Source organism: Mirounga angustirostris, unplaced genomic scaffold (genome assembly GCF_029215605.1).
Source record: "Mirounga angustirostris isolate CCGP_5_RB_7025 unplaced genomic scaffold, mMirAng1.0.hap1 SCAF_12, whole genome shotgun sequence".
NCBI classification, from domain to species: domain Eukaryota; kingdom Metazoa; phylum Chordata; class Mammalia; order Carnivora; family Phocidae; genus Mirounga; species Mirounga angustirostris.
In genome coordinates this window covers 108,024,185-108,048,539 of record NW_026991720.1, presented here as the reverse complement: position 1 = coordinate 108,048,539, position 24,355 = coordinate 108,024,185, and the positions used below count along the sequence as shown (strand labels likewise).

The 24,355-nt window shown below is 57.9% G+C and overlaps 1 pseudogene; it reads right to left on the bottom strand.

The window, feature by feature from the left end:
* Window positions 1-23,369, bottom strand: part of LOC135362166 (histo-blood group ABO system transferase 2-like) — a 28,814-nt pseudogene extending 5,445 nt beyond the window's left edge.
* Between the last annotated feature and the right edge of the window lie 986 nt (window positions 23,370-24,355).

The following is a 24,355-nucleotide window of genomic DNA, read 5'->3' as shown; positions in this document are numbered from 1 at the left end:
TCCCGCGTGCAGGACTGTGCACCCACAGGTGTGTGTCTGATCTGGGAGCAGCAGGGCGACTGGGCAGGGAACAGGGAGGTTGGCCGGGCAGGACTGGGATGCCTCCGGGCCGGCTACCCGTCCCTGTCTTTGCAGACCTCCGATGAGATCGGCACGAGGCTGGCGGACTCCCACTCCATGTCCGGGATCCGGAGCGTGACCCCACAGGACTCCCCTGGAGCAGGTGCTGGGGATTGCGGGGAGAGGCCTCCGACACCACCCAGACCACTGTCCCTGGTGGTCAGTGACTGCACTGGGCTCCAGGAGCCGGAGCCCACGGAGGCCGAGCCTGAGGCTGAGAAGCCCGGGGCTGGGTGCCCGTGGGTGTGTGCGGAAGGGTGGGGGCTGGCCCCACAGGAAGGAGCCCCCAGAGCCTGGTGTGAGGCCTGGAGCAACGACTGGGCTCAGAGCGCCCAGCGGGGGGACAGCGGTCGGGGAGACGCCCCGGGGAGGGCCCCTTGCTGGCTGCGGCTTCTCTGGGAGGCCCTGGGCTGGGTTCTGTCTCCACGGAGAGCAGGCTCGGGGTGAGCTTTTCTCCTCTCACAGCTGCTCCACCACCTGAGGAGCTAGAGCCGGTTCCAACTCCTTCGGCAGCTCTGGACGGAGGGGTGGTGGCTGCGACTTCAGCAGGAGACCAGGAGCCGGCAGGTGACCCAGCACCCGCCCACGGAGAGCCTGACGGGGGCCAGGAAGGGCCTGCTGGAGAACCTGCCTCCAGAGAGCCTGCCCCTGTGCCTGCCAGAGCCGCCGCCCCTGCGCCTGCCCCGAACTGTGGCCCTGCTCCTGCCCCCAACCCAGTTCCTGCCCTGGATCCTGACCCATCCCTACACCTGCCAGTGCCCCGGTTCTTGCCACTGACCCAGATACTGCCCCGGTTCCTGTACGTGCCAGTGCGGCAGACCCTGTCCCTCACCTTGCACCTGCCCCCTCCCCTTCCCCGGCTTGTGCTCCTATTCCGGCCCCTGCCCCAACTCCTGCCCCTTACCCTGCCCCTGCCCCTGCCTCTGTGCCTACCCCTGCTAGAGCCAATGTCCCTTCTCCTGACCCACCTCCTGCCCCTGCACCTGCCCCTTCCCCAGCACCTGCCTGTGCACCTGTTCTTGCCCCTGACCCAGCTCCTGACCCTGCACCAGCCCCTTCCCTTACCTGTGCACCTCTTCTTGCCCCTGATCCGGATCCTGAACCTGACCCAGCTCCTGCCTGGATCCTGCCCCTTCCCTTGCCCCTGCCTGTGCTCCTATTCTTGCCCCTGACCCGGGTTCTGCCCCTGCCCCTGCCTGTGGTCCTGTTCCTGTCCCTGACCCTCCTCCTGCCCCTGCACCTGCCCCTTCCCCTACCTGTATTCCTGTTCTTGCCCCTGACACAGCTCCTGCCCTGGATCCTGCCCCTTCTCCTGCCCCTGCCTGTATTCCTGTTCTTGCCCTTGACTCGGCTTCTGCCCCTGCAACTGTCCCTTCCTCAGCCCCTCCCTGTGCTCCTATCTTTGCCTCTGACCCAGCTCCTTCCCCTTTCCCTACCCGTTTCCCTGCCCCTGCGTGTGCGCCCATTCCTGCCCCTGACCCACACCCTGCCCCTGCACCTGTCCCTTCCTCTGCCTGTGTCCCTGTTCCGGCCCCTGCCAGAGCCGATGCCCCTTCCCCTGCCAGTGTCCCTGTTCCTGCCCCTGCCAGAGCCGATGCCCCTTCGCCTGCCTGCGTCCCTGTTCCTGCCCCTGCCCCTGCCAGAGCCGATGCCCCTTCCCCTGCCAGTGTCCCTGTTCCTGCCCCTGCCAGAGCCGATGCCCCTTCGCCTGCCTGCGTCCCTGTTCCTGCCCCTGCCCCTGCCAGACCCGATGCCCCTTCCCCTGCCAGTGTCCCTGTTCCTGCCCCTGCCAGATCCGATGCCCCTTCCCCTGCCTGCGTCCCAGTTCCGGCCCCTGCCCCTGCCAGAGCCGATGCCCCTTCCCCTGCCTGTGTCCCTGTTCCTGCCCCTGCAAGAGCCAATGCCCCTTTCCGTGCCGGTGTCCCTGTTCCTGCCCCTGCCCCTGCCAGAGCCGATGCCCCTTCCCCTGCTTTCCAGGGCCGCTGCCCCTTCCCCTGGCCCTGCCTGTGCTCCTCTACTTGTCCCTGACCCAGCTCTTACCGTGGATCCTGCCCCTGGCCCTGCTCTTGCATCTGGCCCTGCTCTTGCATCTGGCCCTGCCCCTCCTCCTGCTCCTGCAGGGCTCCCAGAACCACATCCAGAGCCCACATCCTCACGGGGAGAGCTCCTTGTACCATTCCCCTTAGCTCCATCACCCGACCCCGATGCCCCGCCAGATTGTTTCCTCCCCTCCCCCTATGTTCTTTCTCTCTGGTTCGTATTAACTGTTCTGTTCTCTTTCCATGTCCTATATGCTGTTTATTATTTATTTTAAATAAAATGAATTGTTTTCAGTTGAACAAGTCCTGAGGATCAAGTACATTCCCAAAGCTGGGCCACCACACCACAGAACATGACTGTGGAATATCTGCTTCCCCAAAGGAGTCCCCGAACCAGAAGGCCTCCCTGGAAACCCCTAAGCTGCTTCCTCTCTCTGTTCCTTTACCTGTTCTGGAGGTTTCCTGTACGTGGAATCACACAGGATGGGCCTTTGTGTCTGCCCCCCTATTTTCAAAGGGGACTCCTTCTTTTCTGGGTTGACTTGACATAGAATTTCCCTTATTGGATGTTGAAATCCCTGATGGATTACAGATGAGATGTAACCATAGAGCCCCCTTTGGTAAATATGGACACAATCTCGGGGCGGAGACCCCTGTTCCTGCTGGGACACCTCAGCCTGACCCCAGACAGGAAAGGGCTGGTTCCTCCTGTGACCCACAGAGAAACCAGGGAAATGCAGAAAGCTGGAAGACACACCCCAAAGGGCCAAAGCATTGCTCACAAGCCAAGGCCACGGAAAGGTTTCCCATGCCTCTGGTCCAAACCATGCTCCAAGTCACTGGGTTCCACAGGGACAGAGACGAAATGCATGCAAGTCCAAGGGGAGGGGGGCAGGCATGGGGGGAGTCAGAGATGCAGGAGCTCCCGGGGAAGGACTCTGGCAAAGGAAACCCTATGGAGGCAGCACTGGTCACCCTCAGACTGGCAGGTGTCTGGTCTGGGGACCAGCAGCCCTGACGAGAACGTGAGGAAACGGAGGTCCCCGGGAGAGAAGGGTGACGGGCACCCCTGTCTGGGAGAACAGTGAGCAGCACCCATCCCAGGCCACAGGTGCACCCATCACCTAGCGTGGGCAGCTCACTCCCACCGTGTCGAAGGGAACACCGTGTCCATCAACCTCTGTTTGCAACAGAATCCATAAAGTGGAGTTTCTGGGTCAACACGTATCCAGTGTTGAAGGTACAAGCCTCAACTTCCAACATCCCAGGTCTGCTTGTCCACCTTGAGCCTTGTTTGGGAAGCAGGGGTAGGGATCCCTGGGGCTGTGACCTGTGGGAGGGGTGGGGAGGGGGAGCTCTGAGTGGAGTGACCAAGGTACCCGGGGTGACCTGCCCAGCAGGGACCCTCCCGCCCACAGCCCCTCTACTGACCTCGTGCACGATGGCGAGGGTGTGACGGGGAAGGTGGTGGCCCTTGGCTGGCGAGTTCCCTAGCTGGTGCTGGAGCTGCTCAAGCTCCAAACCGGGCTCTGATCCCAGAGCTGGCGTGAGAGCCGAATCTGCAGCTGCCCCAGTCTCGGGAGCTGCCCCACGCATCGGTGGAGGACCTGGCTCGAGCTCTGGGGCAGGTGCTGGAGCTGAATCCCCCTCCAGAGATGATCCAGACCCGGTTCCACACTTGGATAGGGCTCTTGAACCCACGAACGGCTTTCCTCCCCTGCCCACTTCATGGATGACAAAACTCGGGACGGTGACGGGACCGGCTACATGGGGGTAATGGCTACGGGGGGATTCAGACCAAGGATCCTGCATCCCCTTCACCACGCGCCCCACGCGGGTCGGTCCTGAGCTGCCAGACGGGGACAAGGGCCTGACCCGCTGCTCCCGGCATTTGCCCCCAGCTGAGCAGAGACACTTGCCGGGGACCTGAAGTCCTCATTGGACCTCTGTTCCGGCCAGCCCCACGCGAGCAGGGACCGTGCTTCCTCACCGCAGGGTCGCCAACCCCCAGAACAGTGCCTGGGAGGTGGTAGCACTTCACAGTTTAGTGAGTCAGTGGGATTCCCCCAGCAGCCCCGGCATGCGGCGGATGTTGTTCCAGATGAGAGGTCTGGGCCACAGACTCTTGTGTTCACGCTTTCTTCCACGCGGGCATCACCCACACCTGTGTCTGTTCACTGGAATGCAGAAGGGACCCCCAGACACCCTCCCTGCCCTCGGAGCTCCCAGCCTAACCGGTGGGTCAGCATCTCACCCACGGTCAGCAAGTGGGCGATACAGAGCTAGAGCACCTCGAGCACGAGACCTTGAACGAGCCGTGGGGTAGCTAAGATCTCGAACCATCTGACGCACCAGAACGTGCCCCGGCGCTGACTCGAGCCAGCCGTGGAAGCAGCTTGAGAGCCTGAGCCAGGGCCCCGCACACTAGAGCCCCTCCAGCTCCGACCCGCGGTCCCCCTCCGGAGGCAAAAGCAGCTCCGGGGTGAATTCCAGAGCAGAGCCACCTCCACACCAGTTCTCCCACCCGATCCGGCACCACTGGCAGAGTGAGAGGCAGCCCGAGAACGAGAGCCAGGTCTCGAGGCAGCTCAGCGCTGCTGGGGGAGGCCGGTTTCCTCTGACAAGGCACAGGGACGGGCTGTGGGGATCAGCACAGGGTGATCACCCTGGCAGGGTGGTGATCTTCTCTCCTCCTGCTGCTTCGGCACCATCTCGAGACGGAGAACTGGCCGCTGCCCCAGGGCTGGTCCCCGCTGCAGAGTCGACGCGGCTGCCGAAGCAGCTACAGACCCAAAGCCCGCTGCAGAGCTCGAGGCATTTCCATGTCCTGCTGCGGGGCCTTCGCCAGGAGCTCGGGAGCTGGAGCCACGTGCGCCCCAGTGGGAGGAAGCCCCTGGACCTACGGCTCCATCACCGACTGCAGAGCTAGAGCCAAGGCAAGACTCCGAGCTGGACCGGCTCCACAGTCAGCTCCGGCGGCACCTCTGACCTGGAACCAGTGCTGGCTCCCCCTGCAGAGCTAGGGCCAGTGGGAGCAAGACCCAATCCATCACCAGCTCCAACCAGCTCCGGCCCCACCTCCCGGAGCAGCTGATGAGCTCCAACCAGGGCCAGTTCCAGCACCAGAGTCGGCCTGTCCTCACCAGTGAACGCATTCCTTTTCTTCTCTTTTGGCTTTGGTTTCTTTTCATGTCTCCAGGTATATTTGTAGCTTAAGATAAAATAAACTTTATCTTTTTAAACATTTCAAAGTGTGCAAACCACTGTTATCAACTCCATTTCCCATGCTGGCACCATCACCCTATCTGTCCCAGAATATTTAATGCCCTGGAGAGAAACCCCGCACCCTCTGAGCAGGCAGTCACTGGCCATTCCCCATGCCCCTGCTCCCAGGCAACCACTGATCTGGCACCTGTCATTTACCTGGGACGAATTTTTCATACATGTGGGATCATACTGTATGTGGTATTTGGGGTCTAGTTTCTTCCACTGAGTAGGATGTTGTCGAAGTTCACCCACGTGATAGCGTGTATCACTACTTCATTCCTGGCGTGGCTGAATGAATCCCATTATATGAACAGACCACGTTGTGTTTGTCCATTCAAGTGTGGGTGCACCTGTGGGTTGTTTTCATCTTTCAGTTATTGTCCAGAGTGCTGCTATGAAGACTTACGTACAGGCTGTTGTTAGAGGGCCTGTATTCCATTCTTCTGTTTAGAGAATGAGTGGAGTTCGGCCAAATGAGAACAGTATGCTCAACGTGTGGACGACGTGCCACACCCTTTGCCACAGTGGCTCCGCCATATTACATCTCCCCCGGCAATGGAGGAGGGTTCTGTTTCCCCAGATCCTCTCCGACACTTGTTATTTCTGCTTATTCACTAGAGCCCCTCTTCCTGGGTGGGGGAAGGCATGTCACTGTGGTGTTGGCTTGCATTTCCTACGATCTCATGAGGAAAATCGCCCCATGTGCTCACTGGGTCGTCTGACTATCTTCTTTGGCGAAATGTCTATTATTTTCAGTGGGGTTGTTTAGGTTCTTAAGTTGGAGGAGTTTTGTACACATTCTAGATGCAAGACTCGTCTGAGATTTGCAAATATTTCCTACCATTCTTTGGGTTTCTTTAAATTCTCTTAAGATTACCCTTCCATTCACAAAAGTTTTTAGCAACGTTGAAGTCCAGTGTCTCTGTTTTCTCTGTTGTTGCTTGGGCTTCGGGTGCCATACAAGAGACACCATATTGCCAAATCCAAGGGAAGGAAGATCTGCCCCTAGGTGCTCTTAGTTTCCTTCTGAGTGTTAAGAATTTTCGCTCTTAAAGTTCATTCTTGGATCCATGTGGAGTTCATTTTTTATAGGGTGGAAGGGAATGCTCTGACTTCACTCCTTCGTAGGTGGATATCCGGTTTCTCAACACCGTTTGTTGGAGACACTGTTTTTGCCTCATTGAATGATCTTGGTCTCCGTGTTCGAAAACAACTGACTGTACATGTATGTATTCTTTGATTCTCAGCAGTATCCCATTGATCCATATGTGTTGGTCTTCTCTGCTCATACCTTTCAGGAAATATTATAATCTCGTACAGAGTTTTTCCAATTCTTAGGATTATTTGCATAGAAGATCATGTCCTATATAAATAAACTTTTTCTTCTTCCTTTCCATTTGTGAGCTTTTAGTAACTAATCTTGTATAATTTCTCTGACCAAACTTCCATGACAATATTGAAATGAAGTGGTGGACATGGGCATCCTTGACTTTTTGGGGATTTCAAGGAGAAAACTCTCAGTCTTTCACCACAGAGAATGATATACATATGAGTTATTTTTCATAAATATCCTTTATCATAATTTTCAAAGAATTATTTATTCATTTATTTATTTATTTATTTATTTGAGAGCATGCAAGCCCAAGAGTGGGGAGGGGCAGACGGAGAGAATCTCCAAGCAGACTCCTGACTGAGTGCAGAGCCCTCCCTGGAGCACAATCTGAAGACTCTTGAGATCATGACCTGAGCCCAAACCAAGAGTCGGACACTCAACCCACTGAGCCACCCAGGCACCTCTCCTTTATCACAATTTAACCTTCTATTTCTATTTTATTGAGAACACTTGTTATGAAAAGGTTTGGATTTTGTCAAAGCTTATCCTACAACAATTTACATGATCGTGTTTCTTCTGGATGTGGTCTAGGACACTGATTAGCTACGTTGAACAGCCTTTGCATTCCCGGTGTAAATCACACTTGGTCATGATGTAGAGTCCTGTCAATGTGCTGCTAGATTCTGTCTGCTAGAATTCTGTTGAGGATTTTTGCCTCGCTCTTCATAATGGATTTTGGCCTGCAACTGTCTTTTCTTGTAAGGTCTTTGTCAGTCTTTGGAATCGGGACAATGCTGGCATTCTAGGGTGACGTGGGAAGTGTTCCCTCCTCTTGTACTTTTTTCAGACTTTCAGAAGGATTGGTATTCTGTCTTCTTTAAACGTGTGGGACAAATCACCAGGGAAAGCATCAGGTTCTGGACTTTTCATTCTTGGGAAGTTCTCATGACTGCTTCAGTCTATTTACTTATTAGAGGTCTGCTCAGGGTTTCCATTTCTTCTGGAGTCACTTTGGTAGTTTGTGTGCTTCTCAGAATGATCTGCTTCATCTCAGGGAGCCAATTGGTTGGTATAAAGTGGTTCCATTTTTGTCTCTTTGTCAATTTTGGTAAATCTGCAAAAGAAAGAACTGTTGTTTTCACTGATTTTTCTCACGTGCTCTTCTCTTCCATGTATCTCTGCCCTAATCTTCATAGTTTCCTTTGCTCTACTAACTTTGATCTTCTCCTTCGACTGAACCAGAGGAACATTCTAACTGTTCCAGATGCCAGCCAGCCAGAGGGCCATTGTCTAGGTCTGGGTTGTTGGGTAGAGAAGCAATACAGACTGGAGTGGATCAGGCTACCTGGCCAATTTCTACCTCACCTGGCATTCCAGGTCACCCCCAGACCGTCATTTCAGGCTGAAGCTCTCCTCCTGCCAGGCATGATGCCCAGCAACAGACTGACCTGACTTCCCATGAACCACTCACGACCTTAGGGGCCTTCTGTGCTCTAGGAACAAGCAGCCTACCTGAATTTTGCCAAGGAGCACTGCCCACGAGCAGAAAACCTGCATAGCTCAGGGCACTATCTTCTGTGTGCTTCCTTCACACCTTCCCATGTATGGGTCACAGCCACCTGTGCCCATGGACACCCTAGAGCACCCATTCACCCAGGGGGTCGGATCAATGCAAAGTCAGCCCTTCAATTCTGCCACCACACCCCAAACACAACACCCATGACCAAAAGGAGCGTTCACTCCAAGTCCTGGGACCAGCTCAGATGCAGCCCCTACCTGCGCAGCAGGGACATCGCCTACCCGCTCTGCATGCTCTTCCAGCCCGTTGTAGATGTGGACGACATTAGTGTGGGTTTTGTCCCAGGATCCCTGATGGCCCGTCAAAGGAGGTGAGTGTCCCACCCTTTCACCCTGACAGACATCCCTTCCTGGAGCCTGGGTCCCCACTCCACAGCCACAAGGGGCCAAGAAGACTCAGTCTCTAGAAGCTTCTGGGCTAGATGCTGACCGCGGTTGCCTTACACAGTCTGGTGTTTCTGCTGGCCTTGCCGTTCCTCAAGTTCCGGAGTTGACCTCCCAGTCGTCGCTGGAGACCTCAGGCATCATCTCAGCCTCTGTCAGCACCTCCCCCTCCTCAGCCTCCATCACATCTGTGGCAGCCTCGGACTCACACGAGCGCCGTGTCTCGGGGTCTGCAACCACGGCGCCTCGCTGCCGCTCTCCATGCAGCAGGTGGGCGCTGCTGCCTCAACCCCATCAGCCTGGACATGAAGATCAGCACCATGACAAAGAGCATCCTGCTGAACTGGGCACGTGGGGCGTCCCGTTGGTCTCCTGAATCAGACGTCTCTGAGTACTGATCTCACTGGAACAGCTAGCTACTCTGGCAAGAAGCCACCTCTGGACCTTCCAGGCAGCATGCCCAGGCCTGGAAGGACGCAGACGACCACCACGACCCCCACTCTACACAGGAGGAAACTGCGGCGGCCTCCTCACCTCCGGCTGGTGCTTGCTTGGTGATCCCCATGCTAGGGTGGGGACAATAACATGCTCACCAAGCTCCTTCTAAATCTACGATGCTGTGGCTCTGGTAAGACTGCCCGGATTGTGTCCCCTGAACCCCCCAACCCGCAGTGTCCCCTGACTCCTTGCCCAATATCCAGAGAGCCCTGCGTGATCTGGTCTAGACATGCTCCCCAGTGTGCACCCCTCAGCCCACTCCAGCCTTTGTAGGGCCTTCGTCCCCCAGGGAGCCCGGCAGGAACTTGCCCCTCAGAACCCCTGCCGTCCCTCCCTATGACCCCCATCCAGGATGGCCTCACCTCCAAGCCTGGGCTCAAAGGGTCCTTCCTCCGGCTCCTCTGTAAGCTCAGGCTTTGGATCAGATTGAGCTGGGTTCAAACCCACAGCAGGGCCATGTTACGGCCCTGTGACTGGCAAGCTCCTGTGGGAACTCCTGGGACCTCCGTTTTCTTCTTTGAAGATGGGGTCAGTGCCTCCCACGTCAGGAGGATGGATTGGGGTTGAAAGCAGGGAGATGAAGGTGTTTGAGTGCCGGATTTTGGGGAGAGGGCCTGCTGCCAGGAAGACAGGGGGAGGGGATGTAGAGGAGGAAAAGGCGGCCTGACCTCCTCCCTGCCACACGTGTCCCTATCACCCTCCCCTGACCGCCCCGCCATGCCCTGAGACGAACACTGAAGTGGAACATGGGGTCCAGGATGGCAGCGGGTGTAGATTTCATTTCTCTCTAGTCCCCAGGTCTCCATGTCCACTCAGTCCAGCGGCCCTGCCTGGCGGGACTGGGTCTGGCCCCCGGCCTAAGAGGACGTGAGGGTCACTGAGCAGGCAGTGGAGATCGGGACACGGAGGACCAAGGCCACAGCCAGCCCCTCGGGGTTGCGCAGGCCTGCTGGCAGGTGGGGTCCCGCGCAGGCGCCGTCTGCTGGGCCGTGTGCGCCTGCGCAGGATCCACCTGCCTCCGACCCACCGTTGGTGGGAGGGCCCCGCCCACCAAGAGTGCACCTGAGCCACGTCCACCCAAAAGGTGGGAGTCGACCGGCCACGCCGAGCAACGCTAAGGACGTTCCTCCTCCAAGCCCTCATGGGACAGTCGGCAAACTGAGGGCAGGAGAGGCAGGGACTGGCCTGGGACCCACCAGCTGAGAAGAGGCTAGAGGAACAGGGAGGGTTCCAGCTTCCAAGGCCAAGCTTCTCCTCGCAGGGGGTTTCCTTTGGGAACGAGGGCCCCTAAGATCTGGGGGACCCCTACCCACACTCCCATGTGGGGCCCTTTCCTCTGGTCATCCTCGCGCAGGGACACGTACGCACAAGGCTCTCTGCGTGCGCGCGCGCAAGCGCACACACACTCACACACACACACACAAACTCCCCAGGGGCGTTCAAGGGGGCATGGACCCTGGAGGGGACAAGGGGGAAAGAAGGAGGAGGTTGGAGGCAGCTGGGCCGTGGGCTGTGGGCATTGTCTCCTGGGAACATGCCCGGGGCCGTAGCATGGGGCTCGGGGGAGACATGCCAGGCTGATGGCCAGGGCGTCCCCAAGATGCCCAAGGGCTGTCACAGGCACCCACATTCTAGAGACAGCCCCCTTCCTACTCAGTTCACTTGGCTGGAGATGCTGCAATCCTGCTGTATCCCGAGGTCCCCAGGATGTGGTCTCAGCAAAGCCGACAGTGAGAGCTGTTGCCTACACTGCAGACCTGGGGTCAGGTCACACCCCTGACACCTCTGGCCATTTGCCTGGAGGGGCCCAAAGGGAACACAGGGAGGCCCAGAGCCAGCCAGGCCAGCCAGACACCGCGGTGATCCGACCGTGCAGCCCAGCGCCCCTCTGTGTGTGTGTGTGTGTGTGTGCAGAGGTCTCGGGCAGGGTAGCCCACGCTGAGCAGGAGCAGGGTGATGAGAGGCCAGATGCCTGGTGGGTGGATCATGTTGACACCCCGGGTCAAGGCTGGCTGGGTGGGACGGGCTGTGCTGGGGCGGCCTCCTTCTCCCCAGGTTTGATCCGGAGCCCTGTCGATACATGTCACTGCACCCCGGGCGCAGGGCTGTGCCCGCACGGGGCTGTGTCTGATCTGGGGGCAGCAGTGGGGCTGGGCAGGAGGACGGTGAGGACGGCCGGGCAGGGCTGTGATGCCTCTGGGTCGGGCGCCGCTCACTGTCTTCGCAGAGCCCCATGGAAGAAATTGGGGACAAGCTGGTCAACAGGAGCCTCACTCGACGGCTCCCCGGCGTGGGGCACGTGCAACAGGCAGTCGGTAAGGGCTGGTGCGGGCTCAGGGGGAGTGTGGGGACGAGGGCGCTCCAGGACCGGGCTCGAGGAGGGCCGGGAGGGTCTACTGCCCCGACGCCATCCGGGACACTGACGACCCGGGGTGCCACGACGGCTGTGCCCCTTACGTGGCCATGATCTCAACCCAAGGGGTCTGGGCTGCTCCCTTCACAGACACACACACACAGACACACACGCCAAACACACCCACACACCCATTCCTTCAAACACACACACACACACACACACACACACACCTGGTCCTTCACACACAGACACACAAACCCGGTCCAGCCCCAGCCTTGGCCAGGTACAAAATCACCCTTCACATACGTGGAAGATGATCCGAACCAATTTGGATATTCTGTTGCACTTCAGGACACGGACAGGAATAGTTTTGCAGTTTGTGTGTTGTGAATTGTCCCTCCTTTACCGCAGATCAGCCCCACCGTGAACCTGAGTGGGCCCTGCCGCTGGGGGCGAGCCAGAGGCAGTGGGCGGTCCGTGCTGACAGCCTGAGGAAGCTGGTGGAGCCGGGCCAGGCCCTCTCCTGTGGCCCCTCTCCCGGAGCACCTCCCAGAGGAACGCCTCCCCAGCCCTTCCCACACCTGCTGCTCACCAAGGTGAGCAGGGCCCCCCGTCCTGCCCGGAGGCTCCCCCTCACCTGCGGGCTGTGTGTCTCGGGCCTGGCACGTCCCCTCTCCGAACCTCAGGTGTCTCCTGGGGACCCTGCGTGCCACGAGGCCAGGCCCCACACACGGGGTTGCCGTCGGGCCTGTTGGGACCGCTCCCCGACCCTTTGGCCGGCCCACGGGGAGGGTGGCCTGGGGCTGAGACCGTTCCTCTCCACCGTGAAGGAGCTCTCTGCCCCAAGCCTCGCTGTCCTGTGTCCCGGGCAAAGCCACATTCCTGGCTGTGAGGAGGTTTCATATTCCATCTGGGGCTCCCATCCTGGGTGGAGCCAGAGCAGGGATCCCTGGGATTGGCAGAGGGGACCCAGAGCCACTCAGACATCTGAAAGGTGCTGGCTGGGCTTCATCGACTCCACAAATGGACAGGAAGCCCCTTCTAGATATTTTCCATACTTCAGGGAACAGGGCAGACAAATGTCCCTGCCCCGCGGGCCTCTTTCTAGATGGGGGTCCGCCGCTAAGCCTAGACGACAAAGCAGAGATGGGCACACGAGGTTCCATGTGACCCCCTGCTGGCCTCCTCTACATACGGATCCCTCTGCTCTCATTGTCCGAAGGATGACGGGCCCTAGGAAGAAGAAGAGCCCTTGTCTCCGAGGTGGTGAGGGAATGCGGGGGACCGGTCAGGTGCGGAGCCATGGGTCTCGTGCACATCTGCCGCAGGGCTGGGTCATAGTACAGGAGCTGTGGGCAGGTCGTCTGTGCACACCTGGCCATGACACACCTGGCTGGCCCTCTCGGTGGGGAGGTCTGCGTGCCTGGTGCACCTGTCCCCCACCTACCCCTGGAGGAGCAGCCACGTTCAAGCCTTTCTATGTCCGACCCTCAGGGACAGTTGGGAACCTGGGTCAAGAGAGGCAGGGACTGGCCCAGGACAACTGAGGGCTGCAGAGTCCAAGGAGCTGCTCTCCAGTACTAGGCCAGTCCCAACCCTCCCATGAGGTTTGGTTTGGGCCTGAGAGCCCCTCAAATCCTCGGGAATAGCTACCCACCCTGTCCCATGTGGGGACATGACCTTGGCATCCCCAGGCACGTAGAGGCATGTGCACCAGCACACCCACCCCCACACCCACCCCCACACACACACACACACACACCACTCTGACTGCCCAGCTGGGGGTCAGAAGGGGAGGACACCCTGGGAGCGAAGTGGGTGACAAGGGGGAAAGAAGAAACAGGTTGCAGACAGCTGGGCCATGGGGCAGGGCATCAGGACTCCTGGCAAGGACCCAGATCCATAGCATGGGGAGGGGAGACAGGCCAGGCTGAGGGTCAGGGGTCCCCAAGGGGCCCAGGGGGGTTGCCAGGGCACTGGGAGAGGACAGGGTCTGGGATCCGGTGTCCATCACCAGCCTGGGCACTTGGAAGCAGGAAGAGATACCCACCCCCAAGTCCAGAGGGGCTCCAGCACAAAGGCCTCAGCTTACTCTTCTGTCACTTGGGCTGTAGAGATGCAGTGTCCCTAGGGTCCCACAGGATTGTGGGAGAGCCTGTTGGCCTTGGATCTCCATCCCCGACCCCCTGTGCTCCCAGTCCTGGGAAAATGCTTTGTACTCCCTCGAGGTCCTTCGTTGCAGGGGACAGACTGGGGGCTTGGGGGGCTGAGGACCTGGGTACGCAGAACGTGGCAGAGCACTGACCACTAGCCTGGGGACCAAGGCCAAGACCCTCCTTGTTGCAGCCTCCGGGTCTCCATTTGGAAGAGGTTCCAGATTCACTGCTCTGGTCCGGGTGACAAGGCCTTAGGAAGGAATGGAGCACCGGGACAGAAGAGGGAAACACGGACAAGGGAGGCTTCTGAGGTTTCTCACATCACCCCTGGAGTCCACAGATCCTGCTCCTGTGAGAGACACAGAGACAGAGACAGAAACAGAGAAGGAGACAGAGAATGAACACACGACAGTGGGAACCAGAAGAAGTCACAGACTTTCCTCCATCAGCTTGGAAATGACATCGCAGCATTTGGCCCCATTCTCTTCCTGAGAGCGCGGTCACACAGGCCATCCACCCTGGAGGGGAGGGGATTCCACAGGGATGTGTGAGCAGGATGCGGGAATGCCCGGGAACCACTGTGGGGACTGCCCAGCACATGGGCGCAGACGAGGCCCCGGGGCCTGAGCCTAAACCTAATGGGAGCCCCTGGAAGTTTGCGTCACCAGGGGACAAGGTGGGAATCCGTTCATTGCAACCTTCCCACAGGGGCTGGGAACAGGCAAGAAGGGGGTGGCTCTGCCCAGACCCCAGAGCAGACCCAGGCCCCTCTGAGCTGTGCTCCATGTCCCGCCCAGCCCCTGGCTCTTCCTTGCATTGCCAAGTGTGCCGCAGCCTCCTGTGATAGCAGGTCCGGAATGTATGTAGAGGTCCTACCCCTGATGGCTTCCCTAGGAGTAGAAGCCAGAACACCCCACTGTGCAGATGGGGAGACTGGGGAGGCCCTGAGAGGCACAGGGTCTGTCCAGGGTCACAGCCCTGGGCACGCACAGGAGCCCAGTCTGAAGCCAGCTCTGTGTTCTCACAGCGGGGACACCGGCTGCACCCAGGCCTTGGGAAGGCTGTGGGTGGGCTGTGAGGGAGTCACTGTATGGATGGGGCATTGGGGGAGGGGGAGCATTGAGCAGCTGGGGGAGGGGGCCCTCGGGGGCGGGGCTCTTGTGTGAGGAGGAAGTTGGGTAAGGGGACCCCAGGCAGTGGTGACCTCACTTCCCTGACAACAGAGTCCAACAGAATTTGGAACCCAGGTAACAAGGCACCCACATTCAAGAGACAGCCCCCTGCCCAGCTCATTTCGTTGGACATCATCCAACCATGAACATGTGGGCTTGTTGCCTCCCTAAGTCTGGAGGCTGCAGGCTGAAGAAAGCCCGCCCTGCAAACGCTGGCCCCCGCTGGGGATGTCCGATCAGGGCTCCCCACCGCCTCTGGCCGTTTGGCCAGAAGGCCCGAAAGGTGACACCAGGAGGCCCAGAGCCGGCCACCCAGCCCCACAGGGTCTAATCCACCTGTGCAGCCCCAGGTCCCCTCCCTTCCATGTGTGTGTGTGTGTGTGTGTGTGTGTGTAAAGAGGGGTCATGCAGGTTGGGCCACCCTGAGCAGGAACAGGCTGATGAGGGGTCAGATTCCCAGTGGGCAGGTCATGTTCAAGGTCAAGGCTGGCCGTGTGGGATGGGGTGTGCGGGCGCTGCCCCTTCTACCCAGGGTTTATCCCGATAGCCCTGCAGGGATGGGTCACTGCATCCCGGGTGCAGGGCTGTGCACTCACAGGTCTGTGTCTGATCTGTGAGCAGCAGGGGGACTGGGCAGGAGGACAGTGAGGATGGCCGGGCAGGGCTGTGATGCCTCCAGCCGGCTACCCGTCCCTGTCTTTGCAGAAGGCCACGGATGACCTCCCGAGGTGGATGGCGGACATGCCCTCCTCCCTGACGGAGGGGTTGACCCCACAGGCATCCCCAAAAACAAGTGCTGGGGATTGCCGGGCAAGACCTCCAACACCACCCAGACCACTGTCCCAGGTGGTTGGTCACCGGACAGTGGTCCAGGAGCCGGAGCCCACGGAGACCGAGCCCGAGGGTGAGAAGGCTGGGGCTGGGTGTTTGTGGTGTGTGGGGATGGGTCGGTGCTGGCCCCACAGGGACGAGCCCCCAGAGGCTGGTGTGGGGCCTGGAGCAACGACTGGGCGCAGAGCATCCAGCGGGGGGACTGCAGTCGGGGAGACACCCCAGGGAGGGCTCCTTCCTGGCTGCGGCTTCTCTGGGATGCCCTGGGCTGGGTTCTGTCTCCACGGAGAGCGGGCACGGGGTGCGCTTTTCTCCTCTCACAGCTGCTCCACCACCTGAGGAGTTAGAGCCGGTTCCAACTCCATCGGCAGCTCAGGAGGGAGGGGTGGTGACTGCAGCGACTTCAGGAGGAGACCCAGGTGACCCGGCACCCACCCACGGACAGCCTGACGCGGACCAGGAAGAACTGGCACCTGCCCCTGACCCAGCTCCTGCTACTGTTCCTGCACCTGACCCAGCTCCTGCCCTGGATCCTGCACCTGCCACTGCTCCAACTCAGCTCCTGATCCTCCTCCTACCCCTTCCCCTGCCCCTTCCAGAGCCACTGCCCCTTCCCATGCCTGAGCTCCGGTTCCTGCTCCTTCTCCTGCTCCTCTCCCTGCCCCTGCCAGACTCGGCTGCCCCTTCCCCTGACCCTTCCTGGGCTCCTGTTCTTGTCCCTGACTCTGCTCCTGCTCATAACCCTACCCCTGCCAGACCTGCTGCCCCTTCCCCTGCCCCTGCCTGAGTTCCTGTTCCTGCTCCTTTTCCTGTTCCTGCTTCTGCCCCTTCCCCTGCAAGACCTGCTGCCCCTTCCCCTGCCCCTGCCCCTGCCTGAGCTCCTGTTCCTGCCCCTGCTTCTGCCCCTTCCCCTGCCCCTGCCTGAGCTCCTGTTCCTGCTCCTTTTCCTGCTCCTGCTTGTGCCCCTTCCCCTGCCAGACCCGCTGCGCCTTCCCCTGCCCCTTCCTGGGCTCCTGTTCTTGTCCCTGCCCCTGCTCCTGCCCCTTCCCCTGCCAGACCTGCTGCCCCTTCCCTGCCCCTTCCCCTGCCCCTGCCTGAGCTCCTGTTCCTGCTCCTTACCCAGGTCCTGCCCTAGATCCTGCACGTGCCACGACTGCTGATCCTATCCCTCCCCTTGCTCCTGCCCCTGGCCCTGCTCTTACACCTGGCCCTGCCCCTGGCCCTGCCCCTATCCCAACCCCTGCCCCTACTCCTGCTCCCGCAGGGCTCCCAGAGCCACATCCAGAGCCCACAGCCCTGCGGGGAGAGCTCCTTGTACAATTACCCTTAGGTCCATCGCCGGACCCCGACGCCCCGCCAGATTGTTTCATCCCCTCCCCCTATGTTCTTTCTCTCTGGTACATATTAACTCTTATTTTATCCTTCCATGTCCTATATACTTTTTATGATTTGTTTTAAATAAAATTACCTGTTTTCATTTGAGTACGTCATGAGCATTAAGTATATTCCCAACGCTGTGCCACCACACCATAGAACATTGCTGCAGAATATCTCATTCCCCAAAGGAGTCCCCGAACCAGAAGCCCTCCCTGCCCATTTCTCCCCCAGCCCACACCATCAAAACCCCTAAGCTGCTTTCTCTCTCTGTTTCTTTACCTATTCCTGATGTTTCTGTATGTGGAATCACGCAATAGGTGCCTTTGTGTCTGCCCACCTATTTTCTTTTTTTTTTTAAAGATTTTATTTATTTATTTGAGACAGAGAGAATGAGAGACAGAGAGCATGAGAGGGAGGAGGGTCAGAGGGAGAAGCAGACTCCCTGCCGAGCAGGGAGCCTGATGCGGGACTCGATCCAGGGACTCCAGGATCATGACCGGAGCCGAAGGCAGTCGCTTAACCAACTGAGCCACCCAGGCGCCCTGCCCACCTATTTACAAAGGGGACTTGTTTTCTTCTGTGTTTATTTGTCATAAAATTTCCCTTATTCGATATTGAAATCACCGATGGATTACAGATCAGATGTAATCAGAGAGGCCGCTTTAGGAATTATGGGCACAATCTCGGGGCCAAGACCCCTGTTCCTGCTGGGACACCACAGCCTGACCCCAGACAGGAAATGGCTGGTTACTCCTGTGGCACAGAAACCAGGGAAATGCAGAAAGCTGGAAGACACACCACAAAGGGCAAAAGCATTGCTCACAACCCAAGGCCAGAGAAAGGTTTCACCTGACTCTGGTCCAAACCATGCTCCAAGTCACTGGGTTCCACAGGGATGGAGACCAAACACATGCCAATCCAAGGGGGAGGATAGGCACGCAGGGAATATGTGTCAGAGATGTGGAGCTCCTGGTGAAGGACTCCGGCAAAGGAAACCCTATGGAGGCAGCGCTGGTCACCCTCAGACTGGCAGGTGTCTGGTCTGGGGAGAACGTGAGGAAGCGGAGATCCAATGCAGGTCCCCTGGAGGAAAGGGTGACGGGCACCCTTGTCTGGGAGAACAGTGATCAGCACCCACCCCAGGCCGCAGGCGCACCCATCACCTGGCATGCTCGGCCTCGGACTCACCCCCGGAAACTCTGGCTCGCTTTTTCACAGATCTGCTTTCAGGAGTGTTCATCACAGCGGTGGTGGAGAGAGCAGGGAATGGAACAACGCTAATACCCAAGGAGATGGATGGGATCCATGGTCCCAGTCCTCATGATAGAATGTCCTGTAGCCACTGTCACATTGTCCTTCGGGGCACAGGATCCGGGAAGCCCCTCCTGAGACTCCCTCCTGCCACCCTGTTCCTGGGAACATTGAGAATTGTTTGAGGAGGAGGTGGAGAGGATCCAGGATGACACCGGGTCCAAGGAGAAGGAAGGTCAGCACTGGGAGGACAGATGGACGTGCCCTGAGCCACCATCCAGGACCCAGGCTGTGATGCCCTCGGACCTCACCCCAAATAATGGCTCCTGAGGTACAGATCCAGCTTCTGTGGTTTCACTCCCTCCCTCCCTACGTCATTTATTCACTCATTCATTCCCCCCTCTCTCTCCTTCCCATCCACTCCTCCCTTCCCTCCCCCACTCCCTCCCTCCCTGCCTCTCTGCCTCCCTCCCATCCTCCCTGCCTCCCTCCCTCCCCTCTACCCTTCCCATCCTCCCTTTCCTCCTGCCTCTCTCCCCTCCCCCTCCCCATCCTGCCTCCCTCCCATCCTCCCTTCCCTTCTCCCTCTCTCCCCTCCTTCTCTCCCATCGTCCCTCCCTCTCTCTTTCCCTCACTCCCATCCTCCCTCATTCAGCACAGGATCTGGGGTCCCTGCTGGGTACTGAACACTGGGGCTTCATCAGTGAGCACCCCCCAACCCACATGGTCACGTCCACTGTGGGAGGTGATGGGGGGCAGTCCTCACGGCTAGCTCTGGCGATGAGCACTAGGAATCTGCTCCTGGAAACAGGCCAGTCGCACAAAGAAAAGAATGGAGAGACCTGTGTTTAGCACCTCCTCTAGAAAAATCTCGTCCTGAAAAGTGATGAAAAGTAAGTATGTCCTAGACTTCATGCCATGTGAGTTCTAAAGGCAGGTACGCACTGATTCCTAGAACCAAGAAAGAGTAAATCATCCAGTGTCAACTGGGGGTTGTTCACAACTTTTCTGACCAAATGACAGCATTTCAGCCAACATCTCCAGGGCCTCCGAGTTTTCCCAAGGGTCTCTGTCATCCTTTGATCCTTCCATCGACCTCCTTGGGAAGCTCTGTCCTGTCCTCTTCCTTGTCTCCTGCCTCTTCTGAGACCCTTCCATGGCTTCCCCCTCCCCCACTTGCCAGGGCCGCCCTCACCAGGATTCCCCATGCCCCTTGGCTGGGCACCCGCATCCCACACTGAGCCCCATGAGCCCAGTGCCTTCTGCAAGGCCTGTGTGCTCCCTCTGGGGTCACTTGGCATCTCCCCTTACAGCTACCTGCATCGTCCTGTGCTGAGTCTCCTCTGAGCAGTCTGTGAGCTAGCCTGTGCCCGTGTCACGGGAACAGAAGCGAGGGTCCAGAACGTCCAGACGACCCGCTCCCAGTCCCAGTGTGTGGAGCCTGGGCCAAGGATGGTCCACGAGCAGAGGAGGACTCGGACCCAGGGAGCCTGAGGGAGGATGTGGCACATTGAGCCCATAGGACGAGAGTGAGCAATGTGGGGGCCTGGTGCTCAGACCTCCTGGGAGACCACATTGCACTGACTCTGTCCACAGGGCTGGAGGTTTTCAGGGTATCCACCCTCCCATGCTGCAGGCTGGCAGTGACTGGCAGGGGAGGAGGCACACCTCGTGCAGGAGAGAGCCCTCAGGCACAGAGGAGGGGGCAGGCTCTCCCCCAGCAGCTGGAGGAACTCGGGGTAGCCACCCTCCCAGACTGCAGGCTGGCAGTGGCTGGCAGGAGAGGAGACGCACCTGGAGCAGGACAGAGGCCTCAGGCACAGAAGAGGGGGCAGGCTCTCCCCCAGCAACAGGTGCATTTGGGCAGGCTGAGGGGGCATCAGTGGACAGCAGGGCCTGCAGCTGGGGTCTCCACACAGACCCCCTCCTCAGCCTCAGCACAAGCTTGTCCGGATGACCTTTGTCCCCCAAACACAAAGTCTGATCCAGGACCGCCCTCAAGCCCTGACTCCCAATCCTTTCTACTCAACTCAAGTGACAAGAAATGGCCAATAGTTTAGGTGGTGTTGGGTGCACAGGGACATTTGTTTTTCTGGCCCATGCTGTAACGATGCTGGCATTTTAAAGATCTCAGGGCTTTGATTCAAAAACGGCAGGATGCCGGGGACCCCAGACAGCTTTCTGGAGACCTGCCTCTGGGCCTTGCAGCCCTCCCATCCCACCAGCGCTCAGAATCCCACCAGCTGCTCAGAATCCCTCCAAGCCAAAGACCCACAGTCTTGAGTCCTCAGATGGCCCAGGCGACGTGCCTTCAAAAAGTGATCCCGGTGGGGCTGCAGGACACACTGCGGATTCCAGCAAATCCCCCTCCCAGAAAGTGAGGGTACCGCTGGACAAACTGTCCAAAAACAGCCAGGTCAGGATTCCAGGAAAACACCAGAGGCACAGGAGTAACTGAGGAGCATCTGAAGGCCAGGTAGGGACAGTGAGAATCTCTGGTGGTTTTGCCTCGGGGCAGCTCCGGTCCCCCTAAACCCTCAGTGGAATGGCTTTACTGGGGCATTGGTGGGGAACCATGCCCGGAGGACCCGTGGCTCCACTGTCCGAGGTCGCCGACTTGATCAGTGCGCAGGTGGGGAAAACCGGCCACACCCCAAAGAATTTCTAGAAACAGTAGCCATCTCAGTGGTAGCTGACCTGGGAGGTCAACCTTTCAGCTGCCTGAGGTGAGATCGAGCCACAGACCAGCACACTAGCCAGAAATGGAAGAAGGAGAACCAGTTCTTCATTTCATAGTTTCTAAGTCACCGGTTTGTTCCTATGGTTAGTATACTTTGCATCCTGGGAAATCTCTGCCTGTCTAAGGTCTTGAAACTGTTCTCCTCATGTTCTCTGCTGGAGAGGTTCTTGCAAAATCTCTGGTTTATAGGTAAAAATCATCTGGAATTGACTTTGGTTGGCACACCCATGCTGGGAAAAAGATGAAGCTTCCCCAAAATACTAAAAATAGAACTCCCGTATGATCCCACTATCAGGTAGACCTTTTCAGGAAATAAAGTCAGTTTCTCGAAGTAAGATCTGCATTCTCCCACCCAATCTCCCTGAGGAGGGGCAGCCACCCTTAGCGACCCTCCCCTTGAGGCAGGTGCCTCCCTGGACAAGGGGCTACCCCAGGGCTGGAAGGTCTCCACAGCAGCACATCCAATGTCCTGGATACTAGGAGACAGAGTACAGCACCAGGCCAGTGAGGGTCAGGACACACTACCCCGAATACGGCACCTTGGCAAAATAAATACAGAAGCTAAAAGAACTTTTGCATAGAGCAAAGCAAGAAGGTCTCTCTGACCCCCAGCCATCAGCCCTTTTTCCCTTAAGCAGGTCAGAAGACTGCCATGTGGAACTTTCTCGCCCCGGACCACAGAGATGACGTGCTTATCACCAGAGTCAAGGAATTTAGGACCACGGGGTCTATACAAACACACCTGGTTAAACTAGCCCTTATCTTCCTAGTTACTTCTTTACCGTTTACGAGCCCTACTCCAAACCCCTGCGTCTGTCGATTCTTCACACACTTACTGCTTCTTTGTCTAAAAGGTAGAAGAGCTGTCTGCTCCAGTCACCTCTGCTGGTCTTCATGGTCTTGTGAGGCTCCCACCAAAGCAATCAATACATTTTGCTTGCTTTTCTCCTGTTCATCTGTCTTTGTCAATTTCCAGACTCAGCCGGGGACCTTAACAGGGTTGAGGAAAACTTTGTCCTCTCTTGCAGCCCTGTGGGGCAGGGGGTGGGGGGTCAGGAAAACCCATCCCATCTTCCTGGCTTTGGTTAAAACTGACCTCTGCTGGGAAGCAGCATAGGACTGTGCACGGCTGGGGGAGCCAGAGAGAGGCACGTGGAACATGTAGGAGCTACCTGAACCCCAGCCGGGGGACTTGGCCCCAGTGACAAGTCCAGGGTGTGATTATGAATATTATAATGGAAGCATCCTGAACATCAGACCTTCCCCACTCCAGGCTTCATGATTGCTGCTCGTTGTAGTTGCTACTGTTGGCTTAGTGACTTTTCTGAACTCACTTTGTCAAGTCTGTATTCTTTGCTGTGTGTGGCCACTGAATCCCTGTGCTGTTAACTCAGTGGTCAGCCAGTGGCTGGGCAGAGAGGTCACCCCTGTTTCCGAGCTATGGGCTACAGACTGGAAGTCCCCACAACCTCCTCTTCAGGTTTGAATAATCTGCTCCAGTGGCTCATGGAACTCAGAGAAACATGTTACTTACTAGATGACCAGTTCATTAAAAGGACAGAACTCAGAGCCAGGCAGCTGGAATCGATGAGCAGGGCAAGGTGTGTAGAAGAAGCTCGGGGCTCCCCCGCTCTCTGAGTTAAAGAGGCCTTTGCCCACCTCCACTCTGACCTTCGTCTGTACTTCCTAACTGATGACGTCCTTCCTTCGGGCTCATCTGTTAACTCAAGTGAAAGACCCGGTGGGCACCAAAATGACTCCTCAAGTAATAACCACTGCTGATGTCCTGGTGATTCTTGGGCACAGCCATGAATCTCAGCTTCTTCATGATGGGGCGCAGCCCAGCAGCTGTGGATCCCACAGGTCCTCCAGGGGCAGCCCAGCAGCTGTGGGTCCCACAGGTCCTCTCGGGGACAGCCCAGCAGCTGAGGGTCCCACGGGTCCTCTGGGGACGGCACCTTAATGGGCTTATGGTCCAGCAAGTACCTGTTCAGGTGGCTCTCATTGTGCCACACAGCCTCAATCCCAGTGGCCAGGTTGACCCCCATTGCCTGGTGACAGGCCAAGGTCAGTTGGTCCTCTACCACCGACCCCGCAAAAAAGGTCCTCATGTAGTAAAAGTCGCCCTTGTCCCTGGGGATGTGTGCCTGCGACTGTGGCCAATGCTCGTAGCTGAAGTCCTTGTGGGCTGCCTGGTAGAAACCGGGGTGCAGGGTGCCGAAGAGGGGGGACAGGATCTCCATACTCACGTGGTCGCAGAACTTCATATCCACCTCTGTGCATACCAGGTAGTCCACCTCACGGAGGAAGTGTGGAATTATTCTTAGAAAATATATTGTAAGCCCACAGGAGTGATTGTGGAAGCAGCTGAAAGGTCAACAGCGTTCCTGTTGTCAGACTATTGAACGCAAGGGCCCAGTAGGAGCAGGATCCCATGATCCCCAGGGGCAGGGCACAGGTTAGGAGCTAGGAAAGAATGTAACCCTCAGGTCCCCTTTCTGCACCTGGTGCTTGCTAGCACAAACATCCCACTTTTCCCTTATCCCATGACTGCCTCCCTGAGTGCCTGCCCCTAGGGGAGGGTGCAGGACTGCTTTACCGCTTCAGGATACTTGCCATCCCTTTGTCCTCCTCTCCCACGCTTTGAGGCAACTGCCCTTGATTTTCTGATAAAAAAATGAAATAAAAGCAGAGGCAGCCCTGCATGGACACTCAGCTGCTGGGCTGCCCCCCATCATGAAGAAGCTGAGATTCATGGCTGCCCAAGAATCACACATGTTTCTCTGAGTTCCATGAGCCACTGGAGCAGATTATCCAAACCTGAAGAGGAGGTTGTGGGGACTTCCAACTCATGGCAGGTGGGGACAGAACCTTCAGGGGGTCAGCCAGGGGAGGGGACCTGCAGGGTTTGCCCGGGAGCTCAGCACAGGGGGAGTGTTCCTGGCTCCAACATGCGGACTGTGGGGCTGCATGGGTCACAGGGAAACCTACCCTAACCCTAACCCGTTCTTGCAACTTTCTTCTACATTTGAAATTACACCTAAATAAAAGGTTTAAGACGTCACGTGCATCGTCATGTGCGAGATCTGACCCCAGCGCCCTCAGCAGCTCAGCGTTAAGAGAACGAGAGGCCTCCCTTCCTGTCCCTGGAAGAAGACACCTGGAATCACGCGAAGGAGGGAAAGCAGGGCTGGGGAAGAGGAGAGCGACCCATTTTTACCGCACATCCTCTGGTGCCGCGTGACTGTCTTAC